Source organism: Octodon degus, unplaced genomic scaffold (genome assembly GCF_000260255.1).
Source record: "Octodon degus isolate 3935 unplaced genomic scaffold, OctDeg1.0 scaffold00147, whole genome shotgun sequence".
NCBI lineage: Eukaryota > Metazoa > Chordata > Mammalia > Rodentia > Octodontidae > Octodon > Octodon degus.
The window spans coordinates 2,459,517-2,478,509 of record NW_004524723.1 but is presented as its reverse complement, the minus strand read 5'-3'; the positions used below and the strand labels follow the sequence as shown (position 1 = coordinate 2,478,509).

At 40.9% G+C, this 18,993-nt stretch overlaps 1 protein-coding gene across 7 annotated transcripts in view; it reads right to left on the bottom strand.

The window, feature by feature from the left end:
* Znf148 (zinc finger protein 148) overlaps positions 1 to 7,085 on the bottom strand; it is a 183,162-nt gene extending 176,077 nt beyond the window's left edge. For 4 of the 7 annotated variants that reach the window (XM_004642165.3, XM_023702175.1, XM_023702180.1 and 1 more), the window contains exon 1: positions 6,840 to 7,032. The gene's annotated coding sequence lies outside the window, so the exon portion shown is untranslated. Of the gene's footprint in view, positions 1 to 4,412; positions 4,440 to 6,839; positions 7,033 to 7,062 lie in introns of those variants that run through there. The other 3 variants (XM_023702177.1, XM_023702184.1, XM_023702176.1) reach the window with 2 other exon arrangements.
* Positions 7,086 to 18,993: the final 11,908 nt, after the last annotated feature.

Sequence of the window (18,993 nt, the reverse complement as noted above, 5' to 3'; positions counted from 1 at the left end):
TCTGATTGGAGAAAAAAATAATAATAGTTATTCTGGACACAGATGGAAACAGACCCAGCAACTGTTGCAAGGGGTTCAATATCTACCCAACAAATACACATTTGAAAAGAAAAAAACTAAGGTAGGAGTAATCCCAGCACTTGGGAGGCTGAGGCAGGAGGAACACTACTTGAGGCCAGCATGGGCTATATAGGGAGTTCAAAACCAGCCTGAACTACAGAGCAAGATCTTGCATCAAAAAACAAACAAAGAACAACAACAAAAAAGACAGTTGGAGTAGTTAAAATGAAAATAGGCAGAATGCACTTAATGAAATATAGATCCGGACTACAGATTCGTTCCAGGCCTAGAATTAAGATTTGGAGCCACTAAGTCCCTCTCTGAGATCCCTAAAGTATACTTTTAATATCTACAAAGTATGATTTACTTAAATCCTTTCCCCAAACCTTAGCCAGTATCACTGCTCCACTCTCTGAACCTCTACAGAATTTACAGTCTACAAGTCATCTGTGAACTTAACCATGAAGTGCCTTGCTCCAGGTAATGAGATTGTTAATAAATATGCCCAGAACTGATTTACAGCCTTAAGTCACTGTGGTCCTCTAAGAGAAGGTACCTTGGGAAGCTATCATGTATTCAATCCATCTAAGCATCTGATGAATTCAGCCAACATTTATCTAGTACCTACCTAATATGAGGCTTGACACTCTCCAAAATATTTGCAACTTCCTTTTTGAGTGTGTTTTCCAAGATCAGTTCATAAGTCAACAAAAAAAATCATTCCCATTTCTTTTTTGAGACAGTCTCATATTGTGCAGTTCAGACTGGCCTTGAACTCACTATGTAGCCTAGGCCAGCCTCTAACTCACAGGCAATCCTAATTCAGCCTCTCACATGCTGGAACTACATGCATATGCCACCACACCTGGCTCATTCCCATTTATTTCACTAACACAATAATGTAACTATTCTTTATTTACTCTATTTTATGTAGACTGACCTTCAGCATTTCTAAAAATTACATCTTTCAAAGTAAAGATTTGTCAACAGTGTGACTACTCAACCAATATCATGCCTTGTGTTATTTTTAAATGTGCCATCCCAAAGAAATTACAAGCTCCTAAAGAATAGGAGCCACCTTTTGTCCATTTTATAGGCCCCTCCCCAAGAGCAAACAAAAGATACTTAATAATTAAGTAAATCATATAGTAAGATGTTAGAGGCACAATGGTAACTCAAAAAAAGGGGCTCCAAACAGAGGTTCTGAGCACTACACCTCTGAATATGACAATGGAATAAAACCTCATCTGAAGATACTCATTTTTTTAACAACTCAATTCTATGAAACCTTGCACTGTTACTAAATTATTTTACAACTGTCTTCCCTCCTTAAAAACATGTAAATACTACAAATTCCTTGAGGAAAGAAATTTCCTCTAATATTTTTTATTGTCTTTAAAATGAAGTAGCCTAAAGCAGGAGGGACTGCTATGAGTTGAGGCCAGCCTAAACTATAGTGAAAACTTGTCTCAAAAAAACAAACGAAAAAAAAAGGGGGGCCAGGATTGTAGCTCAGCAGCACAGCACCTAGCTGACCAAGTGTGAGACCCTGAGTTCGATTCCCAGCACGAGAGAGAGAGAGAGAGAGAGAGAGAGAGAGAGAGAGAGAGACAGACAGAGACAGAGACCAAGTGTAGTGGCACAAGCCTGTAATCCCAGCATTCTAGAGGCTGAGGCAGGAGGACTGCCCAAATTCAAGGCCAGCCTTGGACTACAGAATGAGACCCTGTCTCAAAAAAACAAAATAAAAAAAAAAATAAAAAAATTAAATGAAGTGCAAATTAAAACAATGATTTAGAACAATGATTAAAAATGTAAATTAAACCAGTACCTTTTTTGTTGTTGTTTTGAGATAGTATGTCACTCTGTAGTTCAGGGTGCCTTGAACTCAGTATGAGGCCTACACTGGCCTCAAATTTGTGGTACTTCTGCCTTACGTCTCCGGAGTGCTAGGATAACAGGTGCTAGACTTGGCTCTTAAACCAGTGCCCTTGTCCAGACCTGATTTACTACAAATAAAGCCAGTCTTCGATTAGAAGAGACATCTTGATCCTTCCCTTCAATGTTTTCATAGGATTATTAGAGTTCTATTCTAATCCATTGTATGTATTCTTCCCCTTAATCTAAAGGTCCTCCACAGCCAGACACCTCTTCCTTCACTTTCTCAAACATATACACAAACACACAGTTTTGTCTACAATATTCCCACAGTACTCAACAGTTTCATACAGTCTACCATTATCATTAACTGTAAATACAGTTTCCAGCGGTCTTCAATACACATTTACTGAACACTCAAGAATTAGGCATGCTAGTGAATGCCTATAATCCTAGCACTCAGGAGGCCAAACCAAGGGGGATCACCATGAATTCAAGATCAATGTGGGTCACACAGAGTCAAGGTCACAACAAACTATCACAGTGAGACCTTGTCTCAAAAAAAAAAAAAAAGAAAAGAAAAAGAAAAAGAAAGTCCAAACTTAAATTTCCCCAAAGAGAAACAAGTCTCAGCTCTAGGCCAGATTACAAGCCAACTACCCCATGCAAAACAAAGAATAATTCCCATTAAGTAAATATAAAATTTAGCAGTTCAACTCTACATGTGAATATTGTTGTTATTAAGACTTCCTAAGGAAACCTTGGGAGAAAAAGGAGTAGGACTGAATTCCCATACTCTGGGAGGCTGGAAGCAGGATTACAAATCCAAGCATACCTTGAGCAATTTAGTGAGACCCTATCTAAGAATAAAAAATAAGCCAGGGCATGATGATGCATACCTGTAATCCCAGCACTCCAGAGACCGAGGCAGGGGGACTGCCACAAGTATGAGGACAGTCTGGGCCACACAGTGAGTTCAAGCCAGCCTGGGCAACATGGTGAGTTCAAGGCCAGCCTAGACTACACAGTAAGATCCTGTCTCAAAAAATGGGGCTTGGGGACTGGCAATACTGTTCAGTGCAAAGACCCCGGGTTCAATTCTCAGTACTGGGGAAGGAGGTGGGATGTAGTTACTTGAACATGCCTTCCAAGAAATGGAGTCATATCTTTCTATTCCCCCAATTCCATCACCCTTACAAGTATCTCACACAGATTTCAAAAACACTCATATTTTATGATGTTACCTTAATAAAAGAACAGAATAGTTTTTTCCAATATATTCTCATATTAGTGACTGAAATATACTAATTTTCTTCTAAGTGCCACAAATCTGTCATACCACTGTAAGACACATCTCGCTCATAACAACTTTATCAAAAGCCCTTAGAATTCTTTATTTTTTCAACGTTCCCTATAAATTATCACTTCCATCAAACTCTATTCCTCATTCTGCACCTCCTCTTACCATACTTTTCTGTTCCTCCTCCCACCTCAAGACACATGCATCTACATCACTCCTTTCTAAAACCTAAGAATCACCATACAATTTTGGAAGAAACACCCAGGGGTTATTTTTAACACATTTCCAGGGTCCACACACTAAAACTCTCTATAATATGTTATAGAGCACTGCAACCTGCTGAACAATTATCACCACATGGAACTCATCATCCTTCACCAGCAGGTCCAATGCTGCAAGGCTGCTGTTTCCTATAATCCAGACTTCTTTGTACTGTGATCCCTCAAAAATTCCCTTGGTCATTCATCCAATATTTCCAGCTTTACTCTGAAACTTTTTTCTACTTCAAGAAAGCCATCCTATTCCAAACCCTCATCTAACATAGTGGGTACATTGAGAGATAAGATCCTGAAGTAGCTGGACTCTAAAATCAAAGCTTAAGCATATTATTCGAAAATATAAGCATAAAAGAACTAAAATAATAACTATAAAATCAGAAAGGAGGTGTGCCATGCTGGCCCCACCCCCGGGGCACGCTGAGACAGCAACTGAGACTGGGCATGGTGGCGCACACCTGTAATCCTAGCACTTGGTAGGCTGAATACAGGAGACTCACTCCGAGTCCAATCTATGTAGTGAGACCCTGTAGACCCTGTGCTAAATACATAAAAATAAAAATAAAAATCAGAAAGAAGAAAAAGGGAGAAAGATCAATGACACAAATCCTTTCCACTCATGGCAGTCTCACCCCCTGATAATGTCATTTTGATAAATCAATAATGGTATATGCCTATTACTCAGAGACCTGAAGAATTCTAAGCATAAAAAGAACTACAAAAATAATTGTTAGAATTAGTGACCTCATTGCCAGGTGTAGTGGTGCACATGTAAGGCTGAGGCAAGAGGATCACTGAAAGACCATCCTGGCCTACACAGTGAGTTCACTGATAGCCTGAACTACATAAAGACCCTGTCTCAAAAAAAAAAAAAAAAAAAGAAAAGAAAATTTAGTGACTTCTGGAAATTGGCACTGCAACAGGCAGGTAAAACAGGGGCTATCACTTTCCACTGTTAGAGCTGGGATATATTTCAGCATTTGCCTAGCAAGTGCAAGGTCCCAAGTTCAATTCCCAGCACAAAAGAAACAAAAACAAAAACAAGGTTAGATTCCCTCAGAGCAATTTTTAAAAAAATTATATATACATATATATAACCTGCATGTATTATTCATAATTAAAAAGACAAGGAAAACAATGACATACTGTATTTAAGTGCATTATACTTACAAAAAATATTACTAGAGGGAGGAAGAGAAGGAAAATTGACCCTCCAACACTATGACATAAAAATGTGTATAACATAGTATGTAATGCAAGGAAGTCCTTTTACAAAGTGAACAAATTTAAAAGTACTGACAGAAGCTTTTTCAAATTTTTAAGTGGCAATGCTGGATTATTTGTTAGGAAATTTATAACACAGAAAACCCCTCTCCAACTGAAACAACATTCTTCTTTAGAGATACCTACTAAAGGAATGACTGAATTTTCCCTTCCCTCTCCCAAATTTCATTCCATCTTCCCCATTAATCTCTTCACTTCTGACATCCATAAAAAATTTTCACACTTAACATGCTTATGATTCTCTCTTCAGTGGAATAAATACTACAATGAAATGTGTACACAGCTCCTTTTAATACCAAAATGAATAATATCCAGGTGAATTTATTTGAGTATGGTTCTTATAACCAGGCATGGTAGCAACACCTGTAATTCTAGCTTTGGGAAAGTTGAACCAGAAGGACTTAAGAGTGGAGGCTGGTCTGGAGTGGGCTACATAGCAAGTTCAAAGCCAGCCAGACTACATTACAAGCTCCCCGCTACACACCCCAAGGAAAAGCACCTGGTTTCTAATGGAAATGGAAATGAGGTCTGATGTGGGCTCTGCAAATCCAGAGCTTAGTTCACTCCTGACAGAAACACTGTCCCTTCAGTCTGGCTGTAGAACCAGCCAGTCTCTTCAGGTTCCTATAGTCCTGACCTTAAAATCTAAGACCAAAGCAGATACTCTAGAGATCCTCCATTCTACATGCCTACATTTTGCTGGCAGCTGTATTTTCTTCAATACCACCATGGCTCAGGGAAGGAATACACCAAGAGCTGTGAATGGCAAAAGCTCTCCCACTAGCCCCACAGGCACAGAACCAATCCAACTAGATTCATCTGAGCTACAGAGCTCCCAAAGGACCCCCCCCCAACCCCCACCATCAAGTATAATCTCAGGCACTGCAATCCAAACTGTTATGGCACCAGCTCTAATGGACCAAGTAAAAGATGGGCAGTGAAGAAGTCACCACCATGTCATTTCCCTTCCAGCACCTGCCAAAACAGTGTTCATCCTGGCTCTGGTAAGTGACAGTACTCTAAATTTTCTAAAAACCTAAATTCTTTGGCCTGAAGAATTCCTATAGGCAGGCTCCTGTTCAAAGTCTGTTTCAGAGGTTTTCATCCTCACTGTCCTCATTGATGCAGGACTAACATGTCTGAGACCAAACTACAGACTGTCTCGCTCTCAGTGACCCCCACCAGGACCCACACTTACCAGACGTCATTTACTGAAGAGCCCAGACAGGTTCGGAACGAGGCCATCCTGGCCCATCTGGAATAACTATTTAGTCCTTGGACTAGCGTTTATTAATTATGCCACATCTGTCTATTCTATTATGCATTCCCTGCATCTTCTCTAATATTTAGCACTCCTTGCTTCAAACGCTTTTCTTTCTATTCGCGGAAACTATGTTCCTTCTTTCCTCGCCTCGGAAACGCTTCAGTTCTTTCCATAATGAAATACCTAACGTAGCTGCACAATGCACACCCCCCGGAACCCTCGAGACTCCTCCACAGCCACCCCCTGCATTCCTCCACCTCCCCGGCATAGTCCCCGGCCTCTCTCCCCTCTCCACACCCGCACTATGTTTCCTGCAAGCATTCCCTTTCCCCAACCCCTGCCCTTCCCTTCTCGCGAAGAGCACGCTCGGCAGCGACAGCGACTGAGGCCTGCGATGCAGAAAGCACTGCACCAGGCTCGGCGGACAGAGACCTGGCGTCTCTCCGTCCTCCTCACACCCACACCCGGCCCCCTGCAACCGCCCCACGAGAGCACCCCACCAACGTCCCTACCTCTGTCACCCCTCTCCGGCCTCGGAGGCCGCACGCTCGCCTCCGCCACCCCCGTCATTATACGTCCTCCAGCCCTCAGCCCGCCGTCCGCGCCCTGCCTGCCGCGGCCCGGCCAGCCCTGCGCTCCCCAGGGCCTCGGCGCCCAGCCCGGGCCGCCCCCCGCCTCGCCTCGCTCGCTCCCCGGGGTCAGGCCGTTACCGCCGCGCGCTCCCCTCCCTCCCGCCTCCTCCTCCCGGGGCCCGGGCCTGCCAGGCCGAGCGCTTTACCGCGGGCGGGCGCCGATTCGCGCGGTCACCGACTGTAGGCAGCGGCGGCTCCAACCTTCCTAGGGGCCGTGAGAGGAGGGGAAGGGAGGAGGGGGGAGAACTTTTGCTGTGGCAGCTCCCGCAACAGCTCCCACCCCTGCGCCTTTCTCCTCTTCCTCCCCCTCCTCCTCCTCCTCTTCCTCCTTCTCTTCCTCCTCCCAGAGCAGTAGAGAGGCAGACATACCGCGGCTAGAGCGTCGCCGCGGTCGCCGCCACTGCCGCCGCGGTGCATTGTGGGAATCCCCACACGAGGGAAGCGCTCCGAGGCGTTCTCCCTCCCTTGACGCGGAGACCTGGCCGAAAACCCCAGCGTGGCTTCGATTCCGGCGCCTGCGTGTCAGCAGCCTAGTTTGGCCGAGGAAGCTGGCTCCGAGCTGTGGATACCCCCATTGGGCCCAGGAGGAAAGTGGTTGGGAAAAGATCGCAACTAAAAAGACCTCTTTGACAAGGGGTGCAGCACCTGCGGTCTCGGTCTGTGTCTGGGGTCGCGAGCGTTTCGCGCCCTGGAAGGGCTAGGGGCGGGAGACCTAGGTGAAAGGTTGCCTGCCAGAATTTCTTGGCTTTTTCGTTTATCCTCTTTCCTTGCTCCAGATACCACCTTTTTCGGAAGATGAAACTGCGCCCTTGAGACTCGTTAGTGAGATGCGGAGTGTGACCCCCTAAGAAACATAAAGAGAGCCAGTCCTGGACACTCTTGAGCAGGGTTCTGTTTCCAGCTGAGTTCACTTGGAACCCAAAACTTCGGATGTATGGCAGCATAGACTTGGTAACGGTCTCTACAGAGCTGTAAAGTTGTCTCATCCTTGAGGGCGCTTTAAATGACCTTCGCTCAATTGTGACCTTACAAGTGCTTCCATTCAGCTAACATTTATTAGGCGCCCTGAGGTGCTTGTGCATACTGCAGTGGCTTACAATTACTCATCGCTTTGTCCCCACCTCAGCACAAGGTCAGTTTGGGAACATAAAAGATGCTCAATGAATGATGAGTGATTATGAGTATCAGAAGCTCTCTGTGGGATGCAATACGTTCATTATGATTTCTTCATAATGATCTGAAGATTTTTTTTAGCAACTCTCCGCAATACTTAAACATAACCTTTCAGGGGGAAAGAAAGGCCATTAAAATATCTATAAAACCATTTCTGGAATTCTCCTTCCCTTGTCCACACCCACCTTCCCACCCCTTGCCAACTGACTGTTCATTTGAATAGTGCTTTTTGGCAAAACTCCAAACTCCCGCATTATGCACTTGTGATGACACTGAATTAGATTACTGTCTGCAAGGTTAATGTTCCCTCAGGCATTAACCTTAGTAAATCGTGATGCCTGTTTGGAAATAGCTGAGGCTCAAAGGTTCAGCTTAATTTAGATACAGGTAACTAATAAGAGCAAGGGTAAACCACAACTTCACGATCAACTATCTGTGTCCTTTCTTAACTATCTGTGTCCTTTCTTCACTGAAAAATACAAATTTTAATAAAATGACAGTGCATATTCTGAATGCTAATTGCAACAAAAGTGATATAAGCTAGAGCAAGGGACAGTTATCTGGAGGACAGCCTTCTGGCAACTTCTAACATCTGCAATAGCATCAAATTCAGATGTTAAAATTAAAAACACTTCTGGCAGCAAAGAAGCGGACTCTCAGTATTAGGCAGTGGGGAAACTGATGACTAAAAAGCACTGAAGGCCTAGAGATGACACCCAGTGGGCTAAGATTGATTGGTTTGCCTCTAGAAATAGATCTAGTTCTCTGCTTAGCACTATAATTGAGAAACAACTGTCTAAAATGGGCAGAATAAAGAGCACTCTAGGAGTTATGACAGCAGAAAAGAAGCTAAGTTTTCACCCTTTCTAGGTTAAACTTCTGGAAATAATTTTCAGCCTTTAACCACAATGATCTTGCTTACCGCCCCCAAACACCAGTCCTAGATATTCAACGAACTTATAATTACAGACTGACAAAACATTGTAAATATAGTGGAAGTATCTCATTTATCCTTCACTCAGCACAAGGCCCTAACACTGACCCCACCATCACCACCACCAAAATAATAACCTGAATAAAATGTTCATAGCAGTCTTATTTTTAATAGCAAGAAAACTACAAACAACCTAAAAGTACCTCACCCGGGAATGGATGAACATCAAAAATGGGAGTACTACCTGGCAATAAAAAGGAATAAAAGTGGCCAGGGATATTGCTCAGCAGCATAAGCACCTCCCTGACAAGTGCAAGGTTCTGTGTTCAATTCCCAGAAATGCAAAAAAAAGTAATATTTGCTTCATGGAGCAACATAGGTTGACACAAAAAGTGTTAATATATCAAAACCAGGAGGTTGACACAGGTAAATTACTATTAATTAGAGAACTTCCTCAGAATTCACATTTTGGGAGTTGCTTTTTGAAACAGGGCCTCTGTATAGTTCAGGTTGGCTTAGAACTCATGGAGATTCTGCCTCAACCTCCCCAAGTGCTGAAATTATAGCCCTGTACCACCATGCCCAGCTCACCATATTTTTTTTTTGACCAGAATACTTACTCATGTGTTTATGTGGTTCAGAGCAACTTTATCCTGTGTGGATCCATATAACTACCCAACAAAAGTACAGAACTATCCTATTACTATAAAAGATTACTGATACTATAATTTCTTTTGATACTACCTCTTTTATATTCACAAATCTCCCATTCTCCCTGTCTTCTAACCACTAATCTGTTTATAGGTTTCTCATTTCAAAAAATATAAATGGAATCATTTTTATAACACTGAGAAGAAAGCTTTAACCTAAATACCTTTAGTTTCTCTAAGTTGTTGCATGATGAAATATTTGTTCTTTTTTATTGTTGAGTATTCTATAGATGTTCATCTATCCCCAGTGAAGTAATTTAGGTTGTTTCTAGTTTTCTTGCTATTAAAAATAAGATTGCTATGAATATTTGTGCTCAAGGTTTTGTTTTCTGGGAGTTTTTTGGTGGCAGGTTGAGAAGGGCAAGCCTAGGAATCAATCCCAGAGTGTTTGCATGCTAGCCAAGTGATCTACTACTACACTATATTCCCAGGTCCTGTGTAAGGTTTTTGCATGAATTTCAGTTTATGGGAACCCATTCAATACCTTTAATGATTTTTGGTTGGTTGGTTTGATTGAGACAGAGTCTATCTGTAGTTCAAACTGGCCATGAACTCACTTAAGTAGCCCAGGTTGGACTTGAACTCTATAGAGGCATACAGCAGCTCCTGATTCTCAGGAACTATTCCTATTCCCCATTCCCTATTCCTATTCTCTATTCCTTTTTTCCAATAAATTTTTGTACTCTTTGCCTCCATTGTTCCTTAACAATTCATTCTTCGACTTCAGGAAACATGAACTCATTGTATTTGGTATCTAGCATTTCCCCTATATCCGTACCTCAAAACAAAACAAAACCAAGGTGGGTATGGTGTTGCATACCTATAACCCCAACACTGGAGTCTGAGACAGGAGAATCAGTGGGAGTACAAGACCACCCTGAGCTACATAGTGAGTTAAGGGCCAGCCTGAACTCAATAGTGAGACTATTTAAAAAATGTTTTTTCAGTTCAGATTTCTCTGGGGTAAATGCCTGAGAATGTGAATGATGGGTCATGTAACAAATAGATTTTTCATTTTTAAAGAAACTAATACACTAGAATGATGACATTTTATGTATATGTATATATGTGTACATGTATGTCCACATTTCAGTACTAGTGGCTGAACCCCAGGCCTCCTGTGTGCTAAGCAAGTACCCTCACTGAGCTACACTGTACCTCCAGACTATTTGTGGATTGTTTTGTTTGTCTTGCCATTTAAATAGACATGTTATCTCACTGTGCAGTTCCTTCCACTTAAAAGACCTCTATCAAACCAGACATGGTGGCACACACCTCTAATCTCAGCACTTGAGGGACTGAGACTGAGAGTTCAAGGCCAGCCTGGGCTACATAGTCCAAGGCTAGCCTGAACTACATCGCAAGATCCTAACTCAAAACAAACAAACTAAAAAACAAAGGCCTCTACCTAAAAATTGACTCCTGAATAGAATGCATATTCCTACTAGGTGTGCTTACAAACACAGAGGTCTATTTTGTTCAAAGATTTTATTATTAAAAGATTTCATTATATGTCAAAGAAATACAACCTTTATTGATAAACTATAAAATTTATTTTTTTAATTTCTTGAAATATTAGATTTATATAATTTATGCCTTTTTAAAAACATTTTGGCGTGGCACCAAGGAAACAGATGTAGAAATTTTTTCTGAGGCCAAGCATAGTGGTAAAACCTTTAATCATAGCACTCTAGGAAGCTGAGGCAAGATCTCAAATTCAAGGTAAACATGAGCTACATAGCAAGTTCAGGGTTGACTTGGACTAGCAGGGCATGGTGGTCCATGCTTATAATGCCAGTACTCAGGAGGCTGAGGCAGGAGGATTGTTGAGAGCTTGAAACCAGTCTGGGCTACAAAGTGAGCTCAAGGCCAGCCTGAGCTGCATAGTGAGACCCTATCTCAAAAAAAGACAAGAAAAAAAAGAAAGAAAGAAGGATAGGTTGACCTGGACTACCTTGAGACCCTTTCTCAAAAAACAAAACAAGTATTATTATCAGGTACCTAAAAGTGACTTGCTGTCTGTAAAAGCCTGAGTGTTTTCTCTCCATGTGACTCTCCTTAGGCACACTGTACATCATCAGTCACTTTCCTCTGTGGTGCCATAATCTTGATCAGAAAATTTGAGACTCAACTGAGTTACCGAATGTTACGGTACAGGTTCTCCCGTGTCCTGAGTCCTCACTGACCTTAAATGGCTAGGACCAAAATATTGGCTTTCCTTACAGACCTTCTTTTTCTCTAATTTTTGGTCTGCAAACTTAAGTTGTTAACCCTCCAGAAGAAAAGCTTAATATTATTACCCTATAACATAGGCAGTTGAGCTTAACCTCACTACCTGTCTGAATATCAAACACCTTAGACATAACATGGAACAGGTATTTTCCATCAAGTATAGATATGTTAAACTTTAAATCCCTACAGTATATGAAGAAAAAAATTTAAAAATAAGATATTTAAAAATAAGAATAAACAATTATGTATTTTTACACAGAAGCTTAGAAATCTAACCATATACAGCATTGTAGCAGGACAGTCTATGACATTTTTTTCCTTGTCTCTTGTTTTCATTTATTACCCTTTTTTAAAAAACAGATATTTACTTGAGAGACAGTATGGCAGTAATTGGTATGACATAACAAGCAGTACATGTTTAGAAGACCAGAATGACAGGCATTCCAAGCATGACCCTACTATTACACATTGCTATCTTCAGTGAAGTTGCTTAGTTCACAGGTATCAGCATATATAGTTAGTCAGGGTGAGAATCTATATTGTATCTGTATATACAAAATAGGATATGTATACAGCTACTTTCTCTTAATCAATGAGAAGAAAGATTTGTACTAATAGTATTTGGACAGGATACCATGTCTGCACCTTGTACTATGAATAACCACTAAGAAGACAATAATATGCAATATATTAATTATTGAGACTGTCTACTAATCGGTTTTGAAACTGTCTCATTGCTATTTGTTTCTCAATAAAATTTTTTTTTTTTAGAAAGTGACTTGCTAACTAAATATTACCAGGTACCTCGCCTCTCCCTCTGTAGTTAGACTCCAGGTTCTTATCTCAAACAAATAATTAAACAAAATAAGCAAAAAGCAATTACAAGGTTTATTTGAGAAAGTAAAAGTGAAGAGTGAAGGAAAAACTGGCTTTGAAGAGTGAACCTGAGCTGATTAAAAGAAGAAAAAGCATGATAGAGGGATACCCTGGAGGAAGCAGAGTGAGCTATGGTGAGGAAAGCCACCATGGCAAGCTCCTCATGGCCTGCCTCTCTTTTTACTGTCGAAATCTCAAAGAAACCTGAGAGACTTCTGTCCCAAGTGGCAGTACTGGGATCCCACACATCAGGCTGAAGTCAGGTCTAGGCAACATTATTGAAACCCTTTTTGAGTTCTCATGAGAAATTCACATCTTTGGGAACTTTCAGCTCCTGTGTTTCTGGAACTTGTAATTAACAGGTCACACCTACTTCCTCAGCCAGTTTTGCCACAACCTAATCTAAGCATGGCAGTGTACATTTATAATCCCTGCACTTTAGGATTACAAATTCTAGCACAGAGCTGGCATGGTGGCACACACCAGTAATCCCAGCATTTAGAAGCCTGAGACAGGAGGATTGTTGTGAGTTTCAGACCAGCCTGGGCTATAAAGTGAGCTTAAACCCAATCTGTACTGTATTGTGAGACCCTATCTAAAAAAATAAAAAATAAATTAAACAAAAGTTTTAGCATAGACTGGTGAATTTAAAGATTTAACCAGATTTTGTCTGAAAATATAAAAGGGCTCAAGCTGTAATTCAGTGAGAAGGCTCTAGATTCAATACCCAGTCCTAAGGAAGAGAAAAGGGAAAGGACGGGAGAGAAAGAAATTTCTTCTATGAGGTGATATAAATTAAAGCAAACTGCTCAAGGTGCAGTCCATGGATGGTTCATGTAATGTCCAGCAAGCCAAGCAGGTAAGATGAATATGAAGCACCTATGAAAACAACTGAACTCAAATCAGTCTGAAGGCTACAGCTGCACCTCAATTCTATCTGATTGTTTCCAAGTGAAACCATAAAGATCAGTAAATCAAGAAATAAAGAATCAACAAGGGAAGATGTTGGAGTGGTTAGCAGCAGAGAAAGATCCTCTAAGAGTTGTCATCCAGAGGCTGGAATATAGCAACATGAGGAAGACAAGGAGGGAAGTGGGTCCCCTGAACCCAGGAAAGATCTGAAGCACAAGGACTAGGGAGATAGCTCGGTGGCATAAGTGCCTTCCTAAAGCACAAATTTTGAAGCCCATGGGGAGATGAAGAGAGAAACTTCAGCAAAAAAGAAAGAAGTAGCCATCAGAGCCCTTTCATGAGTCAGGACTCATTGCATGGGAGGAGCAGTTCAAATATGCAGACATACAATGATGGTGGACTGGGAACACGAGAGGCTTCCGTGGAGAGACAGGAGTGGATGGGAGCAGTGGGCATGAAAGATTGCACTCGCTGTGGTCTCTCAATTTTGTTGGTCTTTTTTTTTTTTTAAAAATTCCTTCATTGTTTGATCTTGTTTTCATATTAGTGAATGTGGTTTCTAACCTCTTTGTGGTTGTTGTTCTGTTCTGTTCATCCTTTTATTACTTGCTACTCTTGCCCTCCTGTCTTCTGCACCATTTTCCCAAAGTTTGCATCATTGCCTTTGTCCTGCCACCTGACTTCTAATCTCTTCCCCTTGTACTTCTTTATTGTTTCCCTACCCCCTTTTAAATTTTAATCCCTAAGAATAAAATAGACATATTAAGGTCTGTGTATAATTTTCTGTTTTGTTTTAGATTTTGCTAAATAACCTCCAACTTGGTTATTTTTCCCTTATTGCTGGTACAAAATACCTGACACTCCAAATTAAGGAAGGAAAAGTTTATTTAGCTCACAGTTAGTGGAGGTTTCAGTCCATATTTGGCTGGCTCCAAGCCAGGTACAAAATACCTGACACCCCAAATTAAGGAAGGAAAAGTTTATGTAGCTCACAGTTAGTGAAGGTTTCAGTCCATACTTGGCTGGCTCCAAGGCACAGTGGTGCATGGCAGAGGGCAGCTGCTGCTCATGGTGGTAGAGAAACAGCAAAGAGCAAAGGGAGGAATGGTGGCTGAAGCAGCTAATAATCCTCTCTTCCTCCTTTGCATTGTATTCAGGCTATCTGTTCCAGGGCACTTCTAGCCCTCACACCCATAATCCTAGCAATGGATCATGAATTAATCACAAACTCTAGAAGCCACCTCATGACTAGATGAGTCCTTGAGGGGACACCTAGACACAAACTGCAACAATCACAATTGTAGTCCATATGATTAAGTGGGCAAATTAATGGTTACCTCAGTTTTTCATTTTTAGATTGTTGGATGCTATTGTTATTGTTGATGGTACCACTTTAGCCAAATGTGACATAATTGTTCTAAAAAGCTGTTCTTCCTGGTATTCCAAGACTAAAATTGACTAAGGGTCATAGAAAATACTGTGGCAGGGCTGGCCAGATAGCTGAGCAGGCTGGGTTCGATCCCCAGCATGCTATGCTGGCCCTGCCCCCAGGGCACACTGAGATGGCAATTGAGACTGGGCATGGTGGCATGTGCCTATAATCCCAGTGCCTGGGAGGCTGAAAACAAGAAGATCAATATGAGTCTGATCCGTGTAGTGAAATCCTGTAGACCTTATACTAAATACATAAACAATTTTTTTTTAAATAGAAAATATTGTGACACAGTGCCAAGGAACCAGGGGCTTGGCCAAGTAGACAACATCTTCTCATTCCCAACAAACTGAAGAGGTAAGATCTTGCAACAGACTCAAAACTCAGAAACCAGCTACACTTGGAAGACACTGTGGACAAGTAGTCATTTCTTAAGGATTCTAAATACTTGCAATAAAGCAACCCACCATAGGCAATTTACAAATATTATCACAGAAATTGAACTTAAAAAAAAAGAAAGAAAATGAGAAGACACTTAAATAAGATGTAACCTCAGACATCTAGTTCACGAAAGGCAAACCCAGGGAGCAGTAAAGTGAGACAATCAAAGGCCATCCACCTGATCTCTGAAATGGTAACAACAAAGCAATGGAATGAGACTCTAGAAAAAAAAATCAGAAATAATTTCTTAGATAACTAGCACAATGGAAACCATGCTTAGTGACTCTAGAGCAGATAGAGATTTTTAAAAAAGAAGAAGAAGAAGAAAAAGAGGAGCTTAAGAAAATGATGGGAGCTATGAATGCCCAACATAGGAAAGAAATACAATCCGTAAGACAAATTCAAGCAGATATCCAGGAAAATAAAAATTCCATTGAAAATATCTACATCAAAATGAGCCAATGTGAGGTCAGGATCTCAGATTTAGAAGCTAGACTTATGGTTAGTGATCATAAAAATAAAGATTTCTCAAAAGTAAGAAACCATGAGAAATTCATCCAACAGCTGCTAGATGATGCAAAGAAAAATAACTTCAAATAGATTAGAGTCCATGAAAAAAGCCAGCAATGATACAAATGATATTTAAAAAAAAAAAAAAAAACTGTTCACAGGCATCATGGGAGAAAAATTTCTTGATAGGGAAAAGGAATTTGACATACAGATAAGTGAGGCAATTATCCATGATCAAAGGGAAAAAAAAAAAAACTACCCCCAAGCATATCATAGTCAAAATTCCAGAAATTCAACACAAGAACAGAATATTAGGGCCAGAGTGGTAGCTCAGCAGTCTAAGTGCCTGCCTGACAAGTGTAAGGACCGGAATTTAATCCCCAATACCACATGTCATTCCAGGCTTGTGCCATACAGGTCTCTGAAATTGGGTGTGGTGGCACATACACCTGTAATCCCAGCACTAGGGAGACTGAAACACAAGGGTCACTATGAGTCTGAGCTGCATAGCAAGACCCTGTACCTAAATAAATAAATGTTTTGTTTTGTTTCAATAATAGAATACTAAAAGCTGTTATGGAAAAGAACAAATCACCTATAAAGGAAAGTCCATCTGAATCACAACTGACTTCCCAGTACAAATCCTCGAGTCAAGTAGAGCTTGGAGTGAAGTGTTTCAAGCTCTAAAAGAAACACCAATTCATGTAACCCATAACACTATCTTTCAAAATTCATGGAGAAATAAGGTACTTCCATAACATAAAACACTAGAGGAAATTTATGACCACCAAACCAACACTCCAAAATGTTCTGAAGAACATTCTAAAAAGAGATAACAAGGACTTCAACTCCATGAACCCCAACAGAAGGAACCCACCAGCAAGGCAAACAATTAAACAGAGGGAGGAAGAAAAGAGGGAGCCAGTAACTGGAAAATAACATGACAAGGATAAGTCAATACATATCAGTTATTTATTTATTTATTTTGTGTGTATTTAGTACAGGGTCTACAGGTCTCACTACACAGATTGGACTTGTAGTGATTCTTCCTGTTTTTCAGTCTCTCAAGCACTGGTATTACAGGCATGCACCACCATGTCTGGTCTCAATCGCCATCTTAGCGCTCCCCAGGGGTGGGGCTGGCACTGTAAGCTGGGGATGGAACCCCTGGCCCCTACATATCAGTTATAGCCATCAATGTTAATGACCTCAATTCACCAATCAAAAGACACAGACTGGCAGAATGGACCAAGAAGTAAGATCCCACAATATGCTGCATGTAAGAAACACATTTAATTCAAAAAGAAATTCATAGACTGAAAGTCAAAGGATGGAAAACCATACTCCATGGGACAGAAACTCAGGAAAAAAAAAAAAAAAAGCAAAGATAGCTATTCTATTTGCAGACAAAGTGAATTTCAAGCAAAGACTGATTAAGAGAGATAAAGAAGGTTACTAACACCTTGTAAAGGGAACAATCCAAGAGGAAGAGATAACAATCATAAATATATATGCAACCAGATAGAAGTACATCCAACTAAATGAAAGAAAAATCAGGAATCAAGTTTGGGGGTGAACTTTTCTACATATTAAATGCTAGCAACTCATTCCACTTTTTTTTTTTTTTTTCAGAACCAGGGATTGAACTCAGGCCCTTGAGCTTGCCAGGGAAGCGCTTATTCCACTGAGCCATCTCCCCGGCCCCTCATCCCACTTCTTTAGAACACAAAAACATGTGAGACAAATGTGATTTTCAGGCCTCCTATGGTTCCTCCTGTCCTCTGACTATGGATGATGTTCTTGGTCTTGGACCTGTGGGATACACCCTCTTCTTATTCTTCTTCCTCTTCTTCTTGCAGTACTGGGAATTAAGCCCAAAGCCTTCACATTAGGCTATACCCCAAGCCCATTTTGCTTTGTTTTGGGACAGTCTCTCTAAGTTGCCAAGGCCAGCTCAGATATATCATCCTTCTGCCTCAGTGTCCCAGAATGCTGGAATTGTAAGTATGCATTGTCATGCCCTGCTACCTCTTGCTTCTTCAGAAGAAGAATGTACTCTAATTTCTTGTCCCCAAAGACTTCACCAAGTCTTCCGATCTTCCTGGACTAATCACTTCCTAAGCTTCATACAACTCTTAACCTGAAGAATATCTGGAATGATCTCTCTCTCTCTCTCTCTCTCTCTCTCTCTCTCTCTCTCTCTCTTTACACACACACACACACACACACACACACACACACTGCCTACCTACAGCACAGGCACTCTGTCAAGGCTTGTTTTAATTCTAAATTCATGAGATTGTTAGAGTTGGGCCCACAGGAACCTACCTTTACTACATTTTGTCACTCTCACTGTACCAGAAAAACAGCTTTTTCTGTTCATAATGGCTCTCTTTGCCACAGAAACTTCCTCCTTAGTTCCTGCTTCAGATCTGGAGAGCAATCTCAGATAGCTGATGTTGTCAAAAATGATGAATGTTTAAAGTTTTAAAATTTTATGACGAAAAAAACCTATTTTGTTGCAATAAACGACACATTGCCATTTGTTCCCCTCAAATACTTTCCCTCACTTTGAACACACAGCCTATCATTCTTGCCACTTTTTGAAGTGGTTCTGGAAATCCTTTTTCATGAGGATTTAATTGTATTGTTGTCTGCTGAAATGGCCTGAATCATTCAAAATGTTTTCTTTCATGGTCATTTTCACTTGGAGGAAAAATAAGAAGCCACCCTGTACCAGATGATGAATAAGGTGGCAGAGAACACACCATAATGTGCGTGTCGGATGGCACTCAGCAGCAGTGCTCACCGCATTTTTACCACAACTCATGAAGACACTCAGGAGAGAGGACCTCCAGGACTACTTCAGAAAGTAGCAAGAACAATGTGATAAGTGTATTAGAAGTTCGATGGAATATTTTGAGATGGATTAATGGCAGTGTCTTTTACTCTAATAAATTTTAAAAATTTATATATTTATTCGCTTCTTCAATTTCATCTTCTGAGAAGCATTCAGAGGATGCCCATTTCTGGATTGGGTCTTTAAATTTTGGGGCCCTAGTGTTTTTTAGTTCTTTATA